General features: G+C 38.3%; 1 protein-coding gene across 8 annotated transcripts in view; it reads right to left on the reverse strand.

The window, feature by feature from the left end:
• NCOA2 (nuclear receptor coactivator 2) overlaps positions 1–24,442 on the reverse strand; it is a 201,814-nt gene that overhangs the window by 126,339 nt on the left and 51,033 nt on the right. The window contains exon 1 of one of the 8 annotated variants that reach the window (XM_040545934.1): positions 16,722–16,790. The exons of the other annotated variants lie outside the window; for them this stretch is intronic. The gene's annotated coding sequence lies outside the window, so the exon portion shown is untranslated. Of the gene's footprint in view, positions 1–16,721; positions 16,791–24,442 lie in introns of those variants that run through there. 8 annotated transcript variants of the gene reach the window in all.

The following is a 24,442-nucleotide window of genomic DNA, read 5'->3' on the forward strand; positions in this document are numbered from 1 at the left end:
ACTTGTGGCATATTTTGACTTGGACACTACGTACACCACTTCTGGTAAAGCCAAATTGAGATGGCAGAAATTGTCAGTGCAAGGGTGGCACATGGGTACCTACACGAGCTAGCAGAGGAGTTGCAATCTTTATGTGTACCGTGCAGCTCTTGTGGTAAAGGAGTAAATGAGCAATGGTTAGCACAGGCAAAGCAATCTTCCCTCTGGGGACTAGCAATAGGTGGTGGTCAGCATATTCCCAAGGAGCTTCTACTGGAACCAAAAGTATTTACGGTTATTCCAAGATTTTTACAGAAAAGGCCTTTCCAGAGCTCCTCTGCCTGTATTCCTCAAGCTACATCCTTTGGCTCATGTTGATTCAAGTCCCGGCCATTCTTCAGTCCTACCGTCAGGGTCTGGGTCTCTTCAAAACCCCACTCCCTACTGCTTTTCACCTCTCCTTGCTCTGTCATTTCCAGTGCTGGCTGGCAGTGCCATGCTCTGCCCCTGCCTCCCCATGCTTTGTCCCTCCTCCACTCCCTGACAGACAGTCATACTGACTTGTACCCTTGCCCACAGCTCTCTTTTCCACCCCATCACACACTTCTTCATCAGGACTCCCACTGCCTCCTGGATTCAGTTTCTCAGTCCCTCTGCTCATCAGTTCTTGTGACCCTGTGTCTTATTATGTCCCACTCCCCTTCAACAGTTTCTTTCTTTCTTTCAGCCCAGAAAGTCCTAGTTCCTAACCTGCTGCCCACAAAAACACTACGGGGGACCACAGTGGCAGAGGAGAGCCTCCCTGGGGGAAGACAGAGCAAGGATAAGGGAAAGACAGGGCCCTCACACCCTGAGCCTGTCTCCTTGTTCACTGATGGGGTTATCTGGGGGCTGCGACCACAGCGTGGCTCCACTCCTGGCTCTCAGGCACTGTCGTATCAGGTAGGTGGTTTGTCCTCCAGCGTAGCCTCTGCTCGGCTTCCATCCTCCCTGCCCAGCATGCACAGCTTGCTCTCCCTTATCCCAATTTTATCAATCTTCTACCCCCTGGCTGAGTTTTCATGTCTCCAAATCAAGCAGTTTCTCTTCTGAAGCTGCTTGCGGAGAAATAATTGAGAATAAGAGAAGCAGGATTTTCTGCTCTCAGTTACAGTGGCCAGTGGCATTCATTACCACCTGCTGAGAAACTTGCCCAGGTGTATTTTAGCCGGTTCTTAGTGATGGGACACGTGCAATCCGTGCAGCATTAGAAGATGTGCAAATTTGCTCAGCAAGAAGGAAAACGCTGTCAATTGCAGCCATACAGCTCTAATGTGCTCAAGACGGCACGAGAGAACTGTGATTTCTTTAAAAGCTTACAGTTTGGTTAGATCTGAGATTCTCACAGTGCTGACAAAGGCAAAGATGTGACTCATAAGCCACTCTTCTTCCCCCAGAGCATATCACCAGCACTTTCTGCACTACCATGTAATTTCTAGTTTCTGCTTCAAAGGGAGGGACGTGAGCATTTGCAAAACAAAAAGGTTATTTTTTAGAGAAAATACATAAGAAATAGCTACTTTTCCATGCATTCTTATAAATAGCTAAATAAATTTGGTAGAAAAAAAAATGAAAAAGAAATTAAGTTAGAGGCAGCTCCCCGGCTTCAAACATTTCAACCCCAAAAGCTAATGTTATGCAAAGTTCTAATAAATAAATAACTAAACCCAGCATCCTATAAAGGACAGTATCAGGCAGCTTTCCTTATCGCAATTCCTGGCACTTCCCTTTCAGCCCTTAGTAGCACAAGTCATTCAGCTCACTAAAACAAGAGCTGCACAAATATGAAAACCTGAGATCAGTGGTCAAGCTGATCTGATCAAGCTGCTGAGCTCGGGCAGTGCCTGGGAGAACACCACGGAAGCCTCACTTGTCTTCACCCCCAGTCCTGTTGCATGCCTACAAGCAATGTGCAAACACAGTACAGACAGGCAGCCACACGCAGCCACGCCAGTGTTTCTTAGCCGTGACCATTTCTATCCCAGAGTTACCAATGCTCAGCTGAAAAGCTATAAGTGCACATCAAACACTTCTAGGCCACAAGGACCTGACGTAAAATGGGGTAGCTCAAATCACAATGAGGGGCACACAGACCTAATGAAGATAATTTAGGCCAACCCATTTTGCTTCCCATTTGCACTAAATCACAGCAGGCAGGTATCAGTTGCAAAGTCTCAGATGTGGAAGGGCAACTTTTTACAGTGCTATTGCTTGTGATCATCTGCCCCTGCCTGGAGGGGAAATAATCTTGTATGGAACTTGGGGTAACTTTTTCTTTCCTTTTCTCTATTTAGCAGCTATTTATGTCAATATGGGAGGAAAAAAAATACAGAACCCAATGTCATTACATGTATGGTTAAGTAAAATACAGAAAGGGAAAAACCTCAAAATGGACAACACATTTCTTTTACAGTGAAATCCAATTTACAGATTTTTTTTTTTTTTTTTTTATTGAGCTCTTATGAGCAAACAAGACAACATTTTCATGATGGTTCTTGTAAATACGTCTATATAAACATGATCCAGAAGAGCAGAACAAGAAAACAGAGAAACAAAGTGTCACGTGTTCACAGCTGCATGCAAATTATAGCACAGACTAAACACACCACAACAGTTATTTTTCAATAAGAAATAATTATTTCCAAGGAATGACTGACTATTCCTGTGAGATTGTATTTAGTCTAGAGACATCTGATGTACCTAATTTTCAAAAAGCACTTACTAGCTCTGGAAAAAAAAAAAAAGAAAGAAAGGAAAAAAAAAAGTGACCTACATGCATTAAACATCAGTGTGTAAAACCATAATGAAGCATTAAACGCTTGTTTTCATTTGGATAAATGATTAATAAATACTTTTATTATATCTTAAATTTAATTTAAGTAATGCAACTGGCTATTGAGCATCCGTAATAGCTAGGTTTTTCTTTAAAGGACAAAATAATTATCTGATCACTAGTTATAGTTAAGATGAAAAATACAATTAGGTTGAATTAAATTGCAGTGCTTCAATATACAATCATGGAAACTACGTAAACTTCTTCCTAGAAAAGAAATCAGAATTTTGTGCACTGTTTCATTAGGCAGAAGAACATATTGCTTGTCAGTAAAGGACTTTTTTCACTGAAGAGAAAGGAAAAGAGAGCACTTCCATTCATACAACCCTGCTCAACTGATTAGAAGTATCAGGCACTGGTGGTTGTCTCTCTGCTGTAAGCAAAGCTGACTTAGATCCTACAGACCACTATAGAGAGTTCCCAAACACTCCTCTGAAATCCAGCAGACCTCCAAAAAATGGTATCTGTTTGTTTAACATAAACCAACCTAATTATTTTGTCATTGAAATCAATATTTATGGGCTAAAACACTAAATCAAGTAGGAAAGCTTTAATGTAAAACAAATCATAAAACACTGATAAAGGAAATGCTTGAAAAGGCTCTAGAACTGCAGGTATTTATATAAGATTTGTGAATATATAAACACTCGGCTATATACGTCAAGAAAAAGGTGAGGCTCAGTGCAGTGAACTAATCATCAAGAAGACTGATCTTCCTTAGCCAGCTGGCTGGAGTATAGTAGTGAACAGCTAGCCCCAGAGCCAAGATTCATCCAAGACCATTCATTCATTTTAAGGTAAGACTTTTTTTTTTTTTTTTTTACTTTTTTTCTTTTTCTTCTCTTTCAGCATTTTTAAAGTACAAGTTATTTCCTGAAAACCGTCATCAGTTCTCTCTTACCAATTACCACAAAAGCCATATTGCAATGCAAATAGTGTATTTGTTATGATCAACTTACTGGCATCATTTGATGAGGGATTACTCTCCATGTGGCAGAATGAATTATGTTAAGTTTGTTTAGGAAAGCTATTCTTCAAATCTTAAGAAACACAGTTTCCTACGGTGCTAGAACTTTCATTCACCCCAAATCCTATTTTCCCTTTTAATTTCAAGAAGTATCTAAAACAGATTGACAAACGAAAATTGTCGTATCCTAAATAAATACTGCTGCATTAGCATCAGCACAGAAACTGCTTCATGCATTGATCGAAACGTATGCTATAGTTTAAATTTTCTTTCAATCTGTTCAAATGACATGACACTATAAGTCCAGTATAAAACATTATGGCTCCTATGCAAATAAGCAGGCTCCCAAATTAAGGTTGCTACTCCACAATATGTTGTGTGCAGCTGCTCACAGCTTGTTCTCACACTGAAGATTAGATTAAAATGGAATAGCAACCTTATACCTGTATACCATTGATTTTATTGACTTAGCTCATATTAGTTTAATAATAATATTAATAACATCTGAAGAAACATAAGTCACCAATACTAATAACAGCAGCTACAACTTCCTACTGATGTGGCACACTGTCCATAATTTCATGGCTCAGCGTCATATGAGAGGAAGCAAGCGTCTTGCAAGCCACATCTGACACAGGAAGCACCCACACCACCAACCCTCTGCTGCTAACTGCGTCCCATGCACCATCACGGTGAGTTTGAGGGAATTTAGCTTCAGTTAAATATTTCTAATGTCACTCGCCTCTTCCATTCCTTACCAAGCATCTAGGGAAACACAGGGTGCAAAATGAGACAAAGTATCATTGCTTTATGGACATCAACTTATATCCCCCATTGATTTTCTTAGGATTTACAGCAATTGCAGGCACTGCTCTTGCTGGCTAAGGGTGTTAGTTGGTCATCATTTCATAAATGCTTCTTTTAGACCAATATTTAATTAAGCTCACCTCACTTTATGTACTCTACAAGACGATTTGTTTTTCTTACGCCATGAATTACAGTGCCAAAAATGTCTACAGAGCAAATAGTAAAGGGTATATAGTAGTATGTTATCCATATGGTATCAACTACAATAAATTTACTGATAGCCTGTTAAGTTTCCAAAAGAATGCATTTGAGTTTCAGATCTGTGACAAATTTAAGTTATATACTTATGTGTGATTTAACATTTTTAAAATTAAATCAGAGTCATACTAACAAGACTGAGTAACAGCACAGATACAAGTATATCTTGCATAGAAAACTCAACAGAAAGTGCTTAGAACAGATGCAAACACACCTGTAATATTTACTGGCTCTTACAATATCTCTCAGAGTGAAGATGACTCCTGGCATACATTTGGCAGTACTGTACCAAAGCAAACCTTTTAAAGTTCTCCCCTTATTACAGTGTCTTGCAACAAGAATGCTCTGTGACCATTTATTTTTGTCATGCCTTTTACCGATACAGGGACTGATTATAATTTTTAAACTATGCTTTAGTTTTCACCTAGGTATCTTCCAGAAATTGAAAAAGACACAAGAAAGTCCTCCAAAGGACAGAGAATTAAAAAATAAAAAAGGAGAACCGTGAAGTTTTATTGCTCCTAACCATACAAAAATGCACGTCACGTATAGGTTTCTTAATGAAACTGCTCATTAAACTCTATTACAATATTTGTGCCTAATTTGTGAGACTTGAAATTGAAATGTCAGTTTTTACACCATCTTGCTATAGTGTGCTTAGCTCCAGAAATTGTAAGTTTTGAGCCTGAAAGATATGAGTAGAAGCAGAAAGTATCTTCTAACAAAGTGAGCAATTGTGGTTTTTGTTGCTTCAGACCTTGACAGCTCTGTTTAAATATTTTCTCCACTACCTCCTGGGCTACATTTGCAAAATCTAGTAATCTTTTTGAGGTCTCTTATTTAAAGCCACAAATCCTTCCTCTGATGAAAATACCCCAAAACACCACCTTACAAATTATGGTGGATCAAAATGCTTCCTTTAGTAAACCTATTCAGCTCACTAACCTGGCATAAAACTAATCATGTTTTCTGTAGATTAGCAAATTGAATCACTTCACCAAGAGTTGAGAGCGGTTTTGCAGCCAGCGGGATGGGGGCCGACATAACAACCTGGATAAGACTGTGGAGAATAAGATGGGGAGAAGGGAAAGGGCCTTCATTTCTAGAAGCAGCCATTTTTTTCCCCTACCACTTTAGGTCAGTTTACAGTACCATACCAAACCCTCCCTCACCTCTTGATGCTTCTCCTTTCTGCATACATAAATTAAGACTTACTAGCCCAAGGACTAGAAATCAGGTATGTGTGCTGCCAGGTGAGTGCATGTCCAAGGTAGACAACCTCCCCAAACTGCACACCTCTTCCTCTGCATATTGTGTCTCCTGTCTCTCCTACAGGGACCGAAGAATCTCTGAATACCCCAAAACAGCAATTTCTAAGCTGCAATCCACGGTCAATAGAGACGGAGTATAGACTATAGGTAGTCGGACAGAACCGTATCTTACACCGTAATTATAAATGCCTACATTTCACTGGGTTATACCAATAGCCAGTGAGAAAATTGAGTAGTAACAGCTTAGTATTAACATCCCCAAAACTTAGGGAATGACCTAGTGATGGAACTTGTTTGGCATGGGTCCTTGTGGAAGGAACAAAGAAAGCCCCTCATTCAGCCAGTGGCCAGAGCAAGCCCCATCCTGAACCTGTGGTGTCTCAGGTACCTCTCTCATCTCAAGTCGGTATGGACCCCACGGCCACCACGTACTTCATACAACTGAAACTGGGCAGTGCAGCAGTTATGGAAGTTTTTTGTACGTCCTTCAGCAAAGAGGAAAAAACAACAACACTAAGTATTTTGGTTCAAATTGAGCTGCCTGGTTTCTATTATTTTTTTGATTTGTTTCCAAGAGTCTTTTTTTTTTTTTCTTCTTTAAACCAACTCACCCGCAACTTACTATGGAACCTAGATTTATTAAACAAAGACAAAAAGAAAACAAACAAAAAACCAAGCAATCAAACAACAAAAAGTTACTTTACCACATAATGTCCTCAAATGTGAAATGATTTTAATACCTACCTCCAGTGGCAGCTACAGCACAGAAACAAACAATTATTACATATTAATCCCATGAATTTCTGAGCAAAAATGAATGTATAACATTAAAATAAAAATGTGAAACGAGATAATTCTATTCAGTATACTAAAAAACAGGGAGCAGATGTTATGCATATGCATGTAGAGATATACACGCATGTGTACATAAAACCATAAAACATATATATTTATATACACGTACTTTCTAAGGCAGGTTAAAAAAATAATCTGCCAAAAAAAAATGCTATTCAATTCTCCTAAAAACCAAAACAGCTTCAATTTTATGACTGAATGTTAGGACTAATTTTCTTTTTTGGTTCCAGGATCTTTCTGCAGACACCCAAAAGAAATGGGGAAACTGCTTTTGCTCCTGTGGAACACAAATGAAATAGGCTGCATCTATCACAAGAGAGAAAATACTTCATTTCTAGTGTTCCCTAAGTGCAAGTGGAAGCAAATGGAAAAGCTGCCATAGCCACAGCTCAGTGCAGGCTATAGCTTTCACCAAGTCTATTCATGTTCTCAGGCAAGGTAGAGTGCGAAGAAATTTGGACTAATAAGTTAAAGCAGCTACAGAGAGCTTCACGCTTGTCTATGACACTCGGTCACACTCATCGCACCTCTTTGGAGAGCCCATGCCACGTTTCCGTCCTGGTCCATTTCACAGACTATTTACCCACCTCATCAACTCCCTTGACTCACATGAGCATGACTCCTCCCTTCATCCACTTTTTTGGAAGCTAAGGGCCTTTTATATGTTTGCTACCTGACTGGTTTCTAACCAGGCAGGCCAGTTTTTACTGTTGTCTTAATGACTGTGGATGAGACAACTGAATTTTCCAGTTTTATGAGTAGACACTCCACGGCGGGATGTGTCGAAATGCCTGTGTACAGGTCTGGCCGTGGCCGTGCGTGCTCCTGGCTTTTGCACCACATCTGGGCCGTCCCTTTGGCATGACTTGTACCTCTGCTCATGCCAGGGCATCTCGGCACGCACACCAAGCATTTTTGGATGCATATTACATATATGTTTTTTTAAATAACTGACCAACTGGCAAGCCTAACTTTCTATTTTTCTCCTCTTGCATGTCAGCAGTACCATCAGTCTGCCATTCCATAAAAACAAAAAACAAAAAAACAAAAAAAAAAAAAAAAAAGGAGGTTTTGTACATCACCACTTGATAACACCAGGGACTCCTGTGTCACATTCCTTCTACCTCGCCTTTCACCTCACTTCCCATGCACCTCAAATCCTCATTCCCAACCTATTCAGGTCTTTCAGAGTGCCAGCCATGCTAGGAGGATGGGCAGAAAGTGAGCTGGGGAGATTCTGCTGGAAGGTGTTAACGGCTACCATCAAATGGCTCTTTGATCTGCAGACAATTATGGAGCTGGGCCTGCTCACCAGATGCAAGGGGCTCCTTCTTTCCCCCATTTCTTCCTTCTGCAGTACAGACGGACAGAAATGCCATCAACTTGAGAGCAAGGCCCTATAAACCAATTATGGGTTTATTCTGAATTTAAAAAGAAAAGGTCTACTTTGCTTTCACAGAGGGAGATGTCAGAAACAGTTTGCAAACCAACAGCTTAATTTGGAAAGGGATTCTTTTGTCACAATTCCTGTATGCTTGAGAGCTCTCTGAGTCTAACATGCAATCTGATTGCTGAGATTTAACAAAAGTTAGTTTTCAAAAGTTCTTATCACAACCGTACATTAAAAAAAATAATAATAAAAAGCTTTCAAATGCAAGATGAAAAGCATATGGCATTGTTTTAGTGCTTTCTACTAATTAGTAGTGATTTCTTTAGATGGGGCAAGAAAATGACAACTTTTTTCCTCAACTGGCAGTGAACAGCCAATTCAGTAAGCTGCTTTTTTGTTTTCTGTGAGAGGGCAGTGGAAAAATCTCTTTCATTTATTAGGTCTACAGAGACCAAAACTGGCCGGGTGTCAAACCTGCTTTGTAAAAGCCCAAATTCATTCAGCCATGCACAGAGAGGTTCCGCAGTTTTTACAACCTGTTATCAGTATCAGCTTAACAGAAGATGAACCTTTAGTGTCTTCCAACGAATGTTACTGCAACTCTATAAAAGAGCACAAAAAACTGAACTGACAATTCAACACAAAAGAAAAAAAAAGAAAAAGAAAAAAAACAACTAATGGAACTGCCAAATTACATTAAAACCCTAAGATTTCATTCGTGTTTTGCTGGATGAGTTTTTGCATAAAGACATAAAATGAGACCTCATACAATAGCAGATGAGCATCCTGGATAACTATTAAGACTTTAATAACACTGACTGCTCCAAGCCACACCGTATGCAGCTATGATACTTAACGTGCCGGTTTCACCACCTCACTCGTGATTGCAGGTCATGCAGAAATTGTCATGGGGACAGACAGGGCAAGGCCTTAAGCTGAATGAGCACTGATGGCAACCTCAGATAGAAAGATGACTATTTATTTATTTATTTATAGAAGGATGGGGCTTTCAGAAAGAAAGGGGAAAAACAAAAAAAAAAAACAAAACCAAAAACAAAAGAAAAAAAAAAGAAAAAAAAAAAGAAAAAAAAAGAAAAACAACCCTTCCAGAATGGAACAAGTGACTTGCTTTTAACTAGAATGAGGATAGATTCCTAGATGGCTTTGATGAGCTGATGTGCTGCCCTGTTAAAATGGTACTTATCACATTGAATCAAGCACACGACATATTAAATCCAGGGGAAAGTATTAAACTTCAATTTCCAGTTAATACACCCAATATCACAGTATATTAATGTACATTTTCTATAGCTGAAGTTATGAATAACAGCACCCACAATACTTTTTAATCTCAGATTTTAAAACTGAATGGAATAATTGTTTAAAAATATATTATTTCCATTATAAGTTTTCTCTGTATCCGTCCATACTGATAAAAAAGTGCTTGAATTGTCCCATTTTTTGTTTAGCAATGAATTCTGTTCATTCTTTAAGATAAAAGAACTGCAAACTAAATCAGAAATGTTTCCCACATTATTAAATATTGTAACCAACTATTTTTCCGTTAAACCAAGCAATTGTTATTAAGCATTCAGCATGCTTTGCACAAGCTGAAAGCCCAGCTCCTCATTCAGTACCAGGGCGCTGCAGTGCTGCAAACCTGCATCTGACACAAAAGTGAGCCTAAGCATTCTTACCACCACCCTTTTGTGCAAATTATATGGATTTATCAGTACAGATACACACACAAACACACGTGCTTTCTTTAAAGTTTAATAAAATCTGCAGGGTCTTTAGGGCTCCTGAAAGCACGTGTGACTTTTACCACCGCCACATAAACAGGCCTCTTTAAGGCTCCTCTCCTTGCCATGCCGTTTGCAGATCACAGGAACATGAAGACTCTGAACTGAGTTTTATTTGCACAAGAGCACAGGAAACGTTACACAACACCAGTGCTCATATGGAGGAGGAGAGAATCTGTACTCCTCACACACAGATTCGCCAGAATTCAACCTTCAGCCACTATTTGCTCAGAGCTTTGAGGTAAGGAGTAATTTATTTATTTTTTTAAGTAAACAAAACCAGCATTCCCGAATACAACACAGAAACAATTTACTGTCATTTGGGAAGTGGAATATACATCTGTGGCTCAGGTACTTTTTAGAAATCTCCTGCAAAACATTAAAACTCTCCTAATCTTTGTACCTTGCTTGAAGCAAAACAGCTTTGCGTTGCCTCTAAAAATAGGAAGGGAGCAGGGGGAAGGGAAGGGGGTGGGATAAGAGGATAAGTGGGAGTGAGAACTGATACACCATACTGGCATCAATTTATAAAAAGACTAGCAAATTGTTTTCTTAGACTATGGCTTTCCTAACAAAGTCAGGCACATTCTCAATTATCAAATAAAAAGAGTCATCCTGTACTTATTCTCTACATGCAAGGAAAAAAAGGAAAAGTTTTGTTTCATCTGTTACCAAAACCATCATTGTGTAGTCAACACTTTTAATGAAATACAGGCCAAAGGATTAGTCAGAGCAGATTGATGGAAAAAAACAAAGGAAATCTGTATGCAAATACAAGACTATCACAGTAACTAAACCCAAGAATGAATCCTGCCCAAGCACCATCCTGCAAAGCATCCACACACCCCAGCTCTGTATCAATGAGAAACAACCTTAATGCAACCCACTGCCCCGAAAGATGGCAAATTATTCTAAAATCATAATTAAAGTGCTAACTTAAGCATTCTAAATACAAAATGTATAAGAAATACAGCCCCTATATGTTAAAATCCTAAGAAGACTGTGTTCATTTCCATGAAGAAGGAGCAGGTAGGGATCTGGAGGGAAAGACTCTGTCCCCTTGCCTACAATTTGGCTGTTACCACACAGAGGAAAGGCTGCTGCAGAGCAGCTTCCCAGACGGGAGGCAGAAGAGGAGTTATTTGGAAGCTTAGGGTGCTACGAACAACCAAACAAGCAAAGACAGTCGACTTATCATGCTCGTTTTGGGAAAAGCAGGCTGTGTTAAGGAGCCCCAGGTTGGCTGACAAGGCAGCGAACCACTAAAAGGCATCAATGCAGCTTTGCAGGCCAGATCCGGGAGAGGAGGAAGTGGCAACAAAACGCTTTTCATGTGTTAACATCAGCCCAATCTCAGCTGGGGTTTTGTGTGAGTAAATCGGGTTCTAGGAGTTTTTCTCAGAGGGTTATTTTTAAATACCTGACCATATGAGCTTCCTTGGAATAGGAAAAAAGGGGAGGCAAAACTAAACAGTCATTACATATATGTTTAAATATAACATTAAAAAAACCACAAGATATTTAAACTGACTAGAAATGTCCACTTTCATTTTAATTTTAAAGTTGGCAATGGACCTGGACCAAGAGAAGGCTATATTCTGACCGAGATGCAGCAACATGCAGTTTCTAAAACCAGTCTTTAAACCAGTTCAGAAGAGAGAAAAAGTACTCGCTCAAAATCTGTCACTTAGAAAAGCAGCAACTTGGAGTCCTTATTCAGATATGTGCTAACCACTTGGAGCTGAAAGAGAAAGCTCAAGTAGCAAAGGCAACAGCAGCAAGTTCACAACCAGAGTGCAGGGCTGCACAGAGTTCACTTGACAGCAGCAACATCAACAAATAAGGTCCGGAGAGCTGACCCTGAGTCTTCTCAATACTACTTTCCCTGCAAGAAGCATCTGCAACCAGTGCCAAAAAGGCTCTTGTGAGCCTTTATCTATTTCTCTTTCAAAATACAGAAATAAACACATCTAGGTCTATGTAAATCATCTCAAAAGATTCAGCAGGATGCTCAGAGAATGCATGATCAGAGGCATGGAGCATTACCAAAAGAAAGGGCTGAGACCAAGAGTCTACTGGTATCTCATGGCACATTCCTGGATACTGATACTGCCTGACTGTCATTCTGTTAGGCAGGAACCTAACAACTGTATTTTTTTTCAGCACTACCTCTTAATATATTTAGAATCAAATCACATAATGCTACCTAAAATTACAAACAAAGCAAATGCTTCAAAAACAGGCTTTCGAGATAGAAGAGGCATATTTTTCCGCATAGAGGAAAGTATCCATATATCAATTAATCTCAAATCAACTGTCCCCATCTGTTTACTTGGGCTTTTTTGGGCTGTCACTATCAATAATATATGCAAAAAATTGCCTAGCTCTGCCAATACCGCTGATTAATTGCCTGTTTACTGAAGTTCTTCTGAGCAAAATTATTTTATTTGTCAAACCAACACGGTGTTTTTAATAGAGTGTTTTGACAATGGAATAGCAAAATTTAAATATTAAAATTACATTATATGATCTCAATGTATGACAGTGTTAGCTACTCAAAGAACTGAACTTCTGCCAGTGTGCATATTCCCTTTCCCAGCCTGTCACTGTTGTTGCTTACTCCCTCATCACCTCCTAGCTTTCTAACTTCAGACTTCTATATCATTAGAAGGAACTGTTTTTTTTGGTTTCAAGGAAAATGCACTTGCCCTGTTTCTCACACTGCAAAACACAGAGTTATTAAGCCTTCTTTTGAGTAATAACCCAGTAGAAGTAACACCCAACCCCCCCCCCAAAAAAAAACCAAAACCACACAAAAACCACCAACAGAAGAAAAACACACACCAAAAAAAATAAAATAAAAAGAAAACATTATCCAAAATGACATTGGTTAATACTTTGCTGGTTTACTTATTTAAATGTTTGGATATTCCATAAATTTTAATTTACTATGTGTACAGCTTGATTTCTGCGATTACAGAGCTTTCCTTCTCATGGAGGAACATAAAAATATCCTTCTGTATCTGTATCAAACTCGTTTCCTTTCTGTAAAATACACACCAATAGAGCTGAGATGATCTGATAACTCACTTCTGTTTGTCTGCAAGTACTACAGCTAATAAAGTTTTTTTATTGTTTATTAGAGGGGGAAGGAAGAGGTACATCAGCTTTTAATCAAACTCTATGACTCTGTGTATATCTTAAATTTCATTTCCATTCCAAAGCAACAGTTTTCTTTCTGAGCTTATAGTATTTCTCCCAAAGTATGAACAATAACAACAACAAATTTTAAAAGTATGAGCATTCACACCACATGTACAATGTGTGCACCAATCACCCAGACAGACAGAATAAAATCCCCCATTACATACAATTTTGAGTACCAACAAGATCTGTACTTGAATTTGCAATACCCCTAAGGGTCCTAGTCGTGTCCCAACCCCCTTTGTTTCAGGCAACGTGTTTTGGGTTCCCTTACCCCAAAGAGCCAACAAAATGCTTAAGGCAGTGAACTGATACTAACAGGGGAGTGAAACAAAACATTTAATATTTACAAGAGAAGATTTGGAGTTCCAACCATAAATTAGCATTCTTCAGAGTTGTTTTATTCCTCAGTATTTATAGCTAGTTACAAGATAATAGTTAATTTGGCGTGAGTGCAACTGAGTATCTGCAGGAGACTATAGCCATTAAAACCATCTGCAGAAAGCAAGTGGAATTAAGTGATCCCAGGGCTACTTCTTTCTGCTAGTACCTTTGTATCTTGAAGAGGCACTGCTTCCTTCCTATCCATATAAATCTTTTCAGTATTCAACAAAGTTAAGTTATAAAACCACAAAAGGAAAAAGGATGAGAAAAAAAAAAAAAAAAAAAAAAGCATGAAAGAATCCCTTAGTACCAACAAAAACTCATTTCACGTGAAAACAAGGTTTACCTCATTCACTCAGTGTCCATGTTGATAGCCGACCCCCTGCCCCCCCCCCAAAAAAAAAAGAAAGAAAAAAAAAGAAAAAAGAAAACCCACAAACAAATAGAGCACAGGAATAGAAAATCAATCTCTTGAGTTAGCGCCTAACTTAGCTTGCCTGAGCAAATCAATCTCCTCACATAGATGAATTATAACACATTTAACCACACACATGCCATTTTCCAACAGTGCTGCCCTCTATACTTCACTACAATATTCACTATATTCAATATTTTATCTTACTTCCACTGCCTATTGCACGACTCCATGCATCATTTCTTGCAAGTTTCAGAGCTGTTCGGTGGCAAGAATTATTTTCCTGAGAGAATATTCTACAAAGTTCATCAGTAAGTCGACGTGATTCACTTACAGCATCATTAGCGTTTAGGGTCAGCATTATGCCTGCTTGTAGCATGAGCAACAGGCAGCATATAAATATAGGTGGTTATTATGGAAACTTAGGCCCTTATTTTCCAGAGTACTTAGGAAATATATGTATTTAAATATTCAAAGCACATCATCTCCTGAGTCAAAGTACAGCTTCTCCTTGAGAAGACTGAGCACTCAGCATTTTTGCAAATCAGCCCAGAACTGAGAGAGGCAAGCAAGGCACAGATTTCGTGACGACCTCCTAAAAAGCTAAATGACACATGAGCATCACGCAGCAAACGGGCGGCAGAGCCCAGCGCAGAACTCAGCGCTTTCTGGCTGCCCCAGAGGGACAAGAGGCAGCTCTTCTACTCTCACCGTCCGTTTTTTCTTACCACTAAGGCAGCAATCCAACAGCACTCCTATGAAGAACAGGTCCATCATATGTGCTAAATAAAACTGTAGTTAAATTGTATGCAGGGACCCAGCCAAGGTCTGTCGGCTGATGTATACACAGGCATGGAACTGAACTACGCAGTCTCCAGCGCTTCGAGCTCACAGGACCAGCAACGGCAAGCAAGCCAGCAAGCAAGTCATCTAATTTAGCTTACTTTCACAGATATTACGAAGCAAAGAAAAATAGCGAGTCTCTAATCTTTATTCTCATTTCTAAATAAACAGGTTTCTGAAATGATGTGCCCTCCTGTTTCCTCTTCGGCACAGCAGGCAGTGCCTCCCGCATGGTCTGCCGGACGCAACACCTCTCCTAATATCGCCCTCACCCTGCTCTGCCCTACACCATCCACCGGACCCCCCAGCCAAGCACCACGATGCCATCGCGATAAGAAAAGTAAAATAAACGGGGCTGAGCGAGTCTATACAGATAATGCATTTGTTTTGCAAAAGATGCTGAGCAAAGTACAAGTGTACACAATAAGGACAACATCTGATGTTTCCTCTACTGAAATCACAGTATTTTAAAACTTATGCCCTGCCCCAAATATTGATGTTTTTTTCATTGGGACAGATGAAAATGCATTATGAAATATATCCTTTTCTCCAAAAAATCTAAATTCTCATTCCAAAATACGCATTCTACAGAACTGTTAAGAAAGGACACAATAAAGTTTTAAGCAGTCTCACCCACAAAAACAGCTAGACATTTTTGATTGAAAAAACACAGAATAAGTATTTATTAATTCAGTTCTAGGTAGATGCCTACCATGAAAAACTGGTAAAGATGGATGCAACTGAAAATCAAATTTCTTATTCATATTGAATCCTGTCAACATAAGTTACAGATATTACATTAACACCCTGTTTAAAAATATTACTTTCTCCAACTCTGCCCCTTTTATGTAGACTGTCAGCTTTACAGGTTACGACTGTTCATGTATTGAATTTTATTTACATGATGTATTGAGTTTTATTTATATATGTTTATATAATTTAAGTATTTTATATAAAAGAAGTTTCTATGTATTTATATATGACTATAGCCAAAATTTTATTTCAATATAAATGAGAGAGAGAGAGAGAGTTATGACTGAAGTAAATGAAATGTGAAAGAATAAAGCATCCATTTTGGAAGAATGAACATTTGATGAAAAACTATTCAACTAAATGTGAAACACACTGCAAAGGCAACTCTAAGTTTGGTTCATTGGCATCATATTTGTTTACAATTGTAACGTGTAAATAACACCACCCTACTCCAAGATGCCTGTGAACTGAAAATAATAAATTAATTCAAGTCTCCTATGAAGAGACAGATGTTTATCATGCTGGGAAACTGAGCTTCATATGATGAATATTTCCACCTTCCCTTTTGGGCTCCCTTAAAACAAGACTATCAACATGTACAGTAAGCACCTGATCACATCAGGGAGCACAGATTAGTAAACCACAAGATCCACTGTGATCACATAACCTTACTTTTCATGTATTACAGGCCACAAAGCTAAATTAATATTTGAATTAATACTTGAAATAATGCTCTTCTGTAGGGACAGACATCTGATCTTGATTAAAACTCACCGTGAAATTCACCCCATATATGGCAATGCAATGTTCTGCTGTTGTTATCCTTACTGAAAAAAACTTGCACCTTTAGTTTTGAATTAAATTTATCTAGTCTTCCTGCCCCTGGATCTGCTTATAGATTTGTTTGCTTAACTTACGGACCCACTACCACAGAACAGTTCTTTGTGTAGGAGCACAGCGGCAGGCAAAGGTCATCTCTCTGAGCCTCAACCTCGTCTTTCTGAAGGGACCCAAGACCCAGGCTCTTCAGCTGTTTTCGGATTCTTTAATCAAAAGATTGGGCTTGGAGCACTTATAATTTAACCCCACTTACGGGTGCCAGCAGCAAACAAAATAATTAGCTTACCACAGAAATCATAACATCCTGACTACTTGTATATATCTTTGCTCTGTTTTCTGTTTGCCCAGCCACATTTGTATTGGTCCTTTATGCCGCGATTATATCAGCAACTCCTGGATTCAGCTGATTATTCATCACCATCCTTCCAACAGCCACCTTTGTTTCTGGATGTAGGACTCCACATTTATTTGCATTCAAATGCAATTTGTCATCTTGCTACCACCTGCCAAGTGGTCCATATGGTTCTGAAGCAGCTGCTTGCTCTCTTCACTGTTCATCATTTCACAAACTTTTGTAACGTTTGCAGACTTTTTTCATGTATGAGGTTCTATTTCATATCGTAAATATCAAAGGGCATAAGATCAAATAAGTCACTTGCAGTTTTCCACTGAAATAGTTACTCAGTGATTCCCCATTTACAGCTTATTAGCCATAATTAGTATAAGTGGGTATAGAGCATTTTGATTTTGCCTTGTTCCAACTTCTTACAGCTCTGTGCAACACCAAGTCAGAACGTATGGACCACAGACCATCTACAAATTTATCCAGGATAAATGGCAGTCATAGATCTAATTATATCTTAAGTCTCCGCAGTATCCAAATTCTCATCATCTGCTCTCTTTTTATGTGTATTTCATTGTTCAGAATGACTGGAAGAAACATGGGCAAAATGTGACAGCCAACATTGTTTTTCGAGCCTAGAGTTAGGGAATTCTTCTAAGGAGAAAAAAATCTTGACTCCTACCCTTTGCTCCCAGGACTATCTCTGTTTTGTTTCCCAATATTTCTGGGCTAAAACAAAACAAAAAATATTTTTAAAGACTGTAAGAGCTAGAACACCATACCATGCTCACTCAGTACTGATGAGGAGAGGAAGGAGCTGTACAGCAATGTCAGCACTCAATTATTTAAACTTTATCTGAGCTCTGTTTCTGGAACGTATTGTATCTTAGTATATTTGCATGAAAACTACTAATCGTTTCCCCAGATAAAAATCAGAGCTGATCTTGTCAAATAAGGTACGTTGGCTAGCATTAATTATATTGACCTCTTTTAATTCTTGGTTAATCAAGTCCTGGGTCAGTCTTATCCAAGACTGGCGTCAGGCTGTTAAGTCTGGAACTTCTTCCAAGTAAATCTTAATTTTCCACATGCAACAAGTTATTGAGGAAAGAAAATAATAATGAATATTATCAGTACAGAGAGCTCTACAGATAATCCAAGAAGTTATTGGACAGGAGTTAGCTGATTTACCTAGTATGTCTAAATACTCTGCTCTTTCACAGACTCCTGAGCTAGTACTGGAAAGTGTTTCATAATCACATAATCATCTCTTATCACCGCAATAGAGGCTTTTTGTGTTGTTGCTTTTTTTTTTTTTTTAAGCAAAATACAAGAGAGATAAATTTGTCATTTTCCACGTTCTTAAATGCAAAGTTACTATTTTCTCCTTGGGTTTCCTTTGCTCTTTTTGTTACTTTCTACAAGCACCAGCTTCAGATCATAGATTTGCCTTCTTTTTCCTCCTCCCTCATTTCTTTGTTACACTCAAACTGCCTTTGTCCCCTTCATAATATTGAACATTTTCAAACTATCATTTTTCATTTGCAGAGTGATGGCTTTTTTTTTTTTTTTTTAAAAAAGATTATTTCACAAATCACATGGCTTTTAAGCGCTTTCTGCAGTGTGAAATACACAAATTTATGTGCATCTATCTTCGGGTATTTTTTAAACAAGATCAGACTTAATCATCTTGAAATTTGTTTTTGTTTTTATTTATTAATTTATTTGATGTTTTGGGGGGAGGTATTTTTAATTTTAAAGTTTTATGCTCTGTCATCATTTGTCCTGTCTTTTTTTTCAGCGTATGGTGTAAAACATCTTCAACCTCTACATTTAGAGCTTTCAAAGTTTGCGTACTGCTGGAGCGAGACTTAAGATACAATCCTCAGCTTGAGGTCTTCTGTGACCTTCTCTCCCTTCCTCTTCCTCAGCTCTGGGAGAGCCAACTAACCCATCTCTTCTAAAGGTCAGGCAGTTGCAATACAGCAAATCCTGATTTTATATTCTGAGTTTCAGACAGCTGTGAGGGGAAATTTAAATCTGTTTCAACAGCACAGTTGATGACCGTGTTTCTGGCAAACTCAGATATCCTCAATATGTCCAGCTCTGGTTCAGTTTTCTGGCTCTAAGTCTGCAAAGTAAGGTGGTGGGAGTTTTGTTTGTTTAGTTTGTTTTGAGCAGTAGTGTTCAGCCTACGGTGGGTTTTTCCCCAAGCAAGGGGAAAAATTTACTTATGGAAGTGAATGTCCCTCCGCATAGATTTTGGGGTTAAAATATACATTTTTCACTCATGTTTTTCACACAAAATTATTCGCTTCCCTTTGGATTAAAGATTCAGTCACACATTAAAGGGCTGACATGATCTCAAGTAGCCTACTGCCCCTGGATAGCAGGCCCCTTGGATTTCCTACCTATGGTTGGTACATTACAAAGAATCCTCAGTTAAAAGGACACTCAAAATCTCAGCCTGCTCACCACAGCTGCATGAATTGCTGGTGGGTGCCATTGCCTCCAGGTGACAGGATTTACAGCATTGCCCCTCTTTAGCACATGCCTTTTGTTTCCCTTCTGCTGAGGGGTGCATCTTCAAATCTTCTCTCACTCAGGAATTAAGAACAAGACAAATTTTTTAATGGTCATGTTTTTTCTAACTGTGGCAGTTTCCCCACAAAGAAGAGAGATAAGGGTATCAATCAACAATCTCATCAAGAGAGAGGTTGGATTTATGTGGAATATAAATGGTTTATTTTTCTAACAAAAAAACTAATCGGTGTTTGCATACATACAGTTTTTCTTCTTTGCTATATATTTATAAGCTGGATCAGATGTCTGTACACTGGAAACTGTACTCTAAGAAGTTCGCAGTGATTTTCTGAAGGGGTGCCTTAACTTGATCCTTGGCTCATTTCCAGCTAGCTGTCTTTTGGAGAAGAAAGTTTGCTTCCTTCACCACTATCTTCATTATTTTGGAATGGAAAGTGAAAGGAATGGAAACAGGAAGATCCCAACCACAACACAAAGAAAAAAAAAATCTTCAAATGAGAAGCAGAAAGAGACAAAACTGGGGACTACTTCAGTTTTTTTGCAGCACAAGTTAATCACAGCTATCCTTAAATTAGCACAGCTACAGAACTGCTTAGTTTACTTAAATTATAAAGGCCAGCATCACTAAAGTCCCCCAAAATAATTTTATTTGGTTTTGAAGATATATTAAATCCATAAATTTTGTCAACATTCTCTGCACAACGTGGTCACATTTCACAAAAGCTTAGCTGTTTTAGTTTGCTGGAGACATCAGTTAGGAACAAGAGGGCTTTGGCTTGGGATGCTGGCAACCCTGCATCTCTGTTCACAGCACATCTTACCCACCCCAGTCAGCTTGCCTCACTGCTTATAAAACTAATTTAATAATGCCTTTCTATGTATGACAGACCTTTTATGCACATCAAGAGAAGTCTGACACACATCACTTTTTAGAAGAAACAACTTTATTTTCCTTAGTACTGAAGTGAATAAAACAGCAAAGCAGGACAATGAAATAATCTCAGCCCACAGAGATGTAAACAATAGGAACCATACTAATCCCTTTCATTAATCAAGCACAGAGGGGGGAAAAAAATTGAAGCTGTGCTCTCAAATTAAAAAATGATAATTTTTAGAAGATGGTTTACTGTAAAAGTTCAAAGACATTTTATACTTTTTATTAAAAATTTTAACAAAGTTGTAACTAAAAGTAATCAACATCAGTCTATTGCTTCTGCATTTCTGACTGACACAAGGAATGCTTTTAATTAAAATCTTTCCAAGTCACTGACAATGTTAGAAGCAGATATCAGATCGCTCTGAGACTTGTCGAAAAGACTTTATCCCATCACACAATAAATGGCTTTCTGAATTAACAGAAAAGACAACACATTTGCAGGCAAAGAAAATTCCACTTCTTCCTGATTATCTAAACAAGCAGATAACATTTCAAATATGAAGCAGTCTTCTTATGGGAAAAAGAAAACAAACTCCTCATTAAAAAATACCCTTTGCTAAGCACTTTCACATACACTGGAAAATTGACCAGCCTACTAATGTCATTATGCAACCCTTATGTACATATACAAGTTGATTTTTTTTTTTTTAAATACAGTGGAGAGTGATAAGATACAGTCAATGATATAATCAGTGTCAAGACTCAGCGAAAGATCTATGCAGATTCCCAAACAGGGAAAAAAAATAATCAAGAAATCAAGTCACTCTGTAAAACAACTAGGATATGAAAGATTTGGATTAGTCACTTAGTTTCATATACTGTCTCTAACTGTAATCCCAGACTGATGTTTCCCAGAAAGCTAAAGCATCTTTCCCCTACAAATATACCTAAATATTTTCACATTGTTTCATTTGGTACAAAAACTTCTCTGATCTGACATCTTGACCCAAATGACTTGAAAAAAGATAAAGCCATTCATATGGAGAAGTACACCCAAACAAGGTATGTTTCATCATCCTACAGAATGGCTTTTAAAGAGTCCGTAAAATAACATTAACAAATAAATGAATTTGCAAGCATGTTCTGAATTAATTTTTCTCAATTTTTGTCCATCATCTCAGTCTCAGCTTTGGCTTTCCTAATGGCAATGCAATGCATCTTGAATGCAGCTCTGAAATCTAAATAAAGTTAATTTATCAGTTAATTCAATATGCACACAGCCAATAGCCACCTTGTTCAATATAGATTGCTTAAGATATGGCTATTTGTAAAGTAAATGCATGCCTGCTAAAAAAAATTCAACAAGCACTGTGAGTAAAGTAACAAAGCTTACTTTCCTACAGATCTGTGTTATATGGTTGATTGATTTTGGTCACATTAAAGCTCTTTCCATGGCTAAGACATTTATGAGATCACCCTTACCAATGCCAATTCCCTTGGGTCTAATGCCTTTTCTTCCTCAGTTCAGGTACTAATAAAGTCTCTCTCCTTTATTCAGCTTTCTGTTGTTATACAGGTTTTTGAGACATTTACTCCTCCTCCCTTTGAGACATTTGCCAATTTTTATTGAAAAGAGCTAATAATGTGAAAGTAATAAGCGGTGAAACCCTAAGACAGACAGACAGCATAATCACAATCATTGCTTTTAATGCAAAACAAGTTTAAACAGTGAACTTCTGAATTTCAAGTGGTCATTAAATCCTTTCTAAGTGAAGGGTATATCTTAGTATATAGGGAATGCATAATACCTTTCATCACTTTTGTATTGTACTACCCACAACTCTCATAAGCTGATGAGAATAAGAATTACACTGAATCACAGCAAGCCTGAAATTCTGGGATTGCACAGGTAGGACATTGCCTTGCCTGGCAATTAAGAGCGATGTTGGATCTGTTACCTGCTCTGACCTAATTAACTCCTTACTAAAACTCTTGTCAAGACAAAGCAATTGTTCTTCAGAAAGTGCTAAACCTCACAAGTTAATGCTTAAGCTTCCCCCTAGGCTTTAACTCCATTAACTGGAGGTGTTAATTAGATCAAGCTAGGTAAATCAATCAGGATCACACCTTAAAAGCCTGGACTAGGCAAGGCATAACCCTAATATATGGAGTCGATAGATTTATAAGCTTGCTTATTAGCATAACTGCCAAGCAAATATCCCACTAGGCTTGTAAACATCAGCACCTATAAGGTGCAACAATATAAACAGACTAAAGGTTTGCTGTAACGAAGAGAAGTGGGGACACTTACTAAGTTAATAGACACTGGTTAAGTACAGCACACACACTTTTTCTGTAATTGGATACAGGCTACCATCTCCCAACGTTACGTACACAATAAAGGCCTAGCTCTAATATCTCCAGATGAAACATTTAGCAAGACATCACCTAAAGTGGTTTCAGTTCCGAAGTCAGGATCACAGCTCCATAGGGATCAAGGTCCCTGTGCTCAGCATGCACGCAGTCCTGGCACATCGTGCTGCACCTCGTTCCAATTGTAAGCCGGCCTGGCTTTTGGCTGAGGGATCAGCTGCACCGCACGCTTACCACACATAGGGGCAAAGGGGACTGCGTGCAACAGGGTAGTGGCACGCACAGGAAACAGGTACTGAGGTTTAGCTGACAAACAGCAACTTGCTCATACCATGTGAACATGCTCTTTTCCTCTGGATTAAGCATAACTTTAAAACAAATTCATAGGGGAAAAAAAGGGCTGCGGTTTCTTGGACATAAAGAATATGAGTGAGTAGTTCTGGAGAGGGGCAGAGTAGGTGCTGTGCAAGCATAACCTATATTTTTCCTTTCCTGTGGCTTCAGATGCAAAGATTACAGAACAGGAGGATAGAAGATCATCCATAATGAACAGGCTACTTCATTGATGATTGGAAGATGGATTTATTCATTTCATATATATAAAAATCCAGATTACTTTATGCACCAAGACTCCTCCAGCTTTCTGACGCTGAGCATGTTTATTTGTGTTTATCACACAACTGGGAAATCTTGCTGCCCAAAATTTTAAGCAGATTAAAATACTGGGATTTTTCTAGAGCTATCTTGCTGGAAACAGTCCTTACATTCATACCCCTCTGAAGATGTTAAACATGTGCCAAGTCTCCTATTTTAGGCTCATCTTTCATCCACCTCCCTTATAAGGGCAAAGTTTTCCAAGTTTAAAATCAATCCAAAGCACTGATTATATATTAAAAATGTCATGCTACAACCTAATTAAATTATTGAACAATTATTTATTTTGCAAAAGCTAAGGGAAAATACTAGATGTAAATTATTTTAAAAATACAAATAAAAAAAAGGAACATCCCAATTTCAGTCTGTTGCAACCAGCAGTACAGTCTTTTCGAGTTTGAACCCAGAAATTAGTGCAGAGCTTAACGGATGTATACTCTAATAGTGATTTTCTATTTTTTTTCCCCTCATGCAACAAGTAGTTCAAATACCTCAGATTTTATAGAAGAAGAAATTTCAACAGAGTGCAGGAAAATTGTCTTAATAGTTCTAAACTACATTTAAGGACAATTAGTATATACAATAATTTTCCTTCAAGTTTCCTTCAGTACTGAACTCATTAAACAAATGATACAGCACTATTCTAGCCCCCAACCAAAAAAAAAAAAAGCATTTCTACAGGCTGGACTTCTCTTAGGTGATTAAAGGCAAGAGACCCATTGTATGCATGGAACTCCTAAGGAATGATGGCATAGCCAACAGCTGAATTCCAGTCTTATCAGAGGCTTCAATGCTTTCCTGAAGACAATATACTCAACTTTTTCTATCTCCTGAATAATTCTTGCCTTGGCGAGTCATGGAACTTCAGCTCCAACCTCTTAAATACCTAGATTAGATTTGATAATGCTTGAAAATTGCCAGATTTTCTAACACCGGCTATAATTTCATGGTTCTTAAGAAAGCATTAACTAGAGTAATAGTGAAATGAAACAAAGTAACAAAAAAAAAAAA

This window comes from Cygnus olor, chromosome 2 (assembly GCF_009769625.2).
Source record: "Cygnus olor isolate bCygOlo1 chromosome 2, bCygOlo1.pri.v2, whole genome shotgun sequence".
Lineage (NCBI taxonomy): Eukaryota > Metazoa > Chordata > Aves > Anseriformes > Anatidae > Cygnus > Cygnus olor.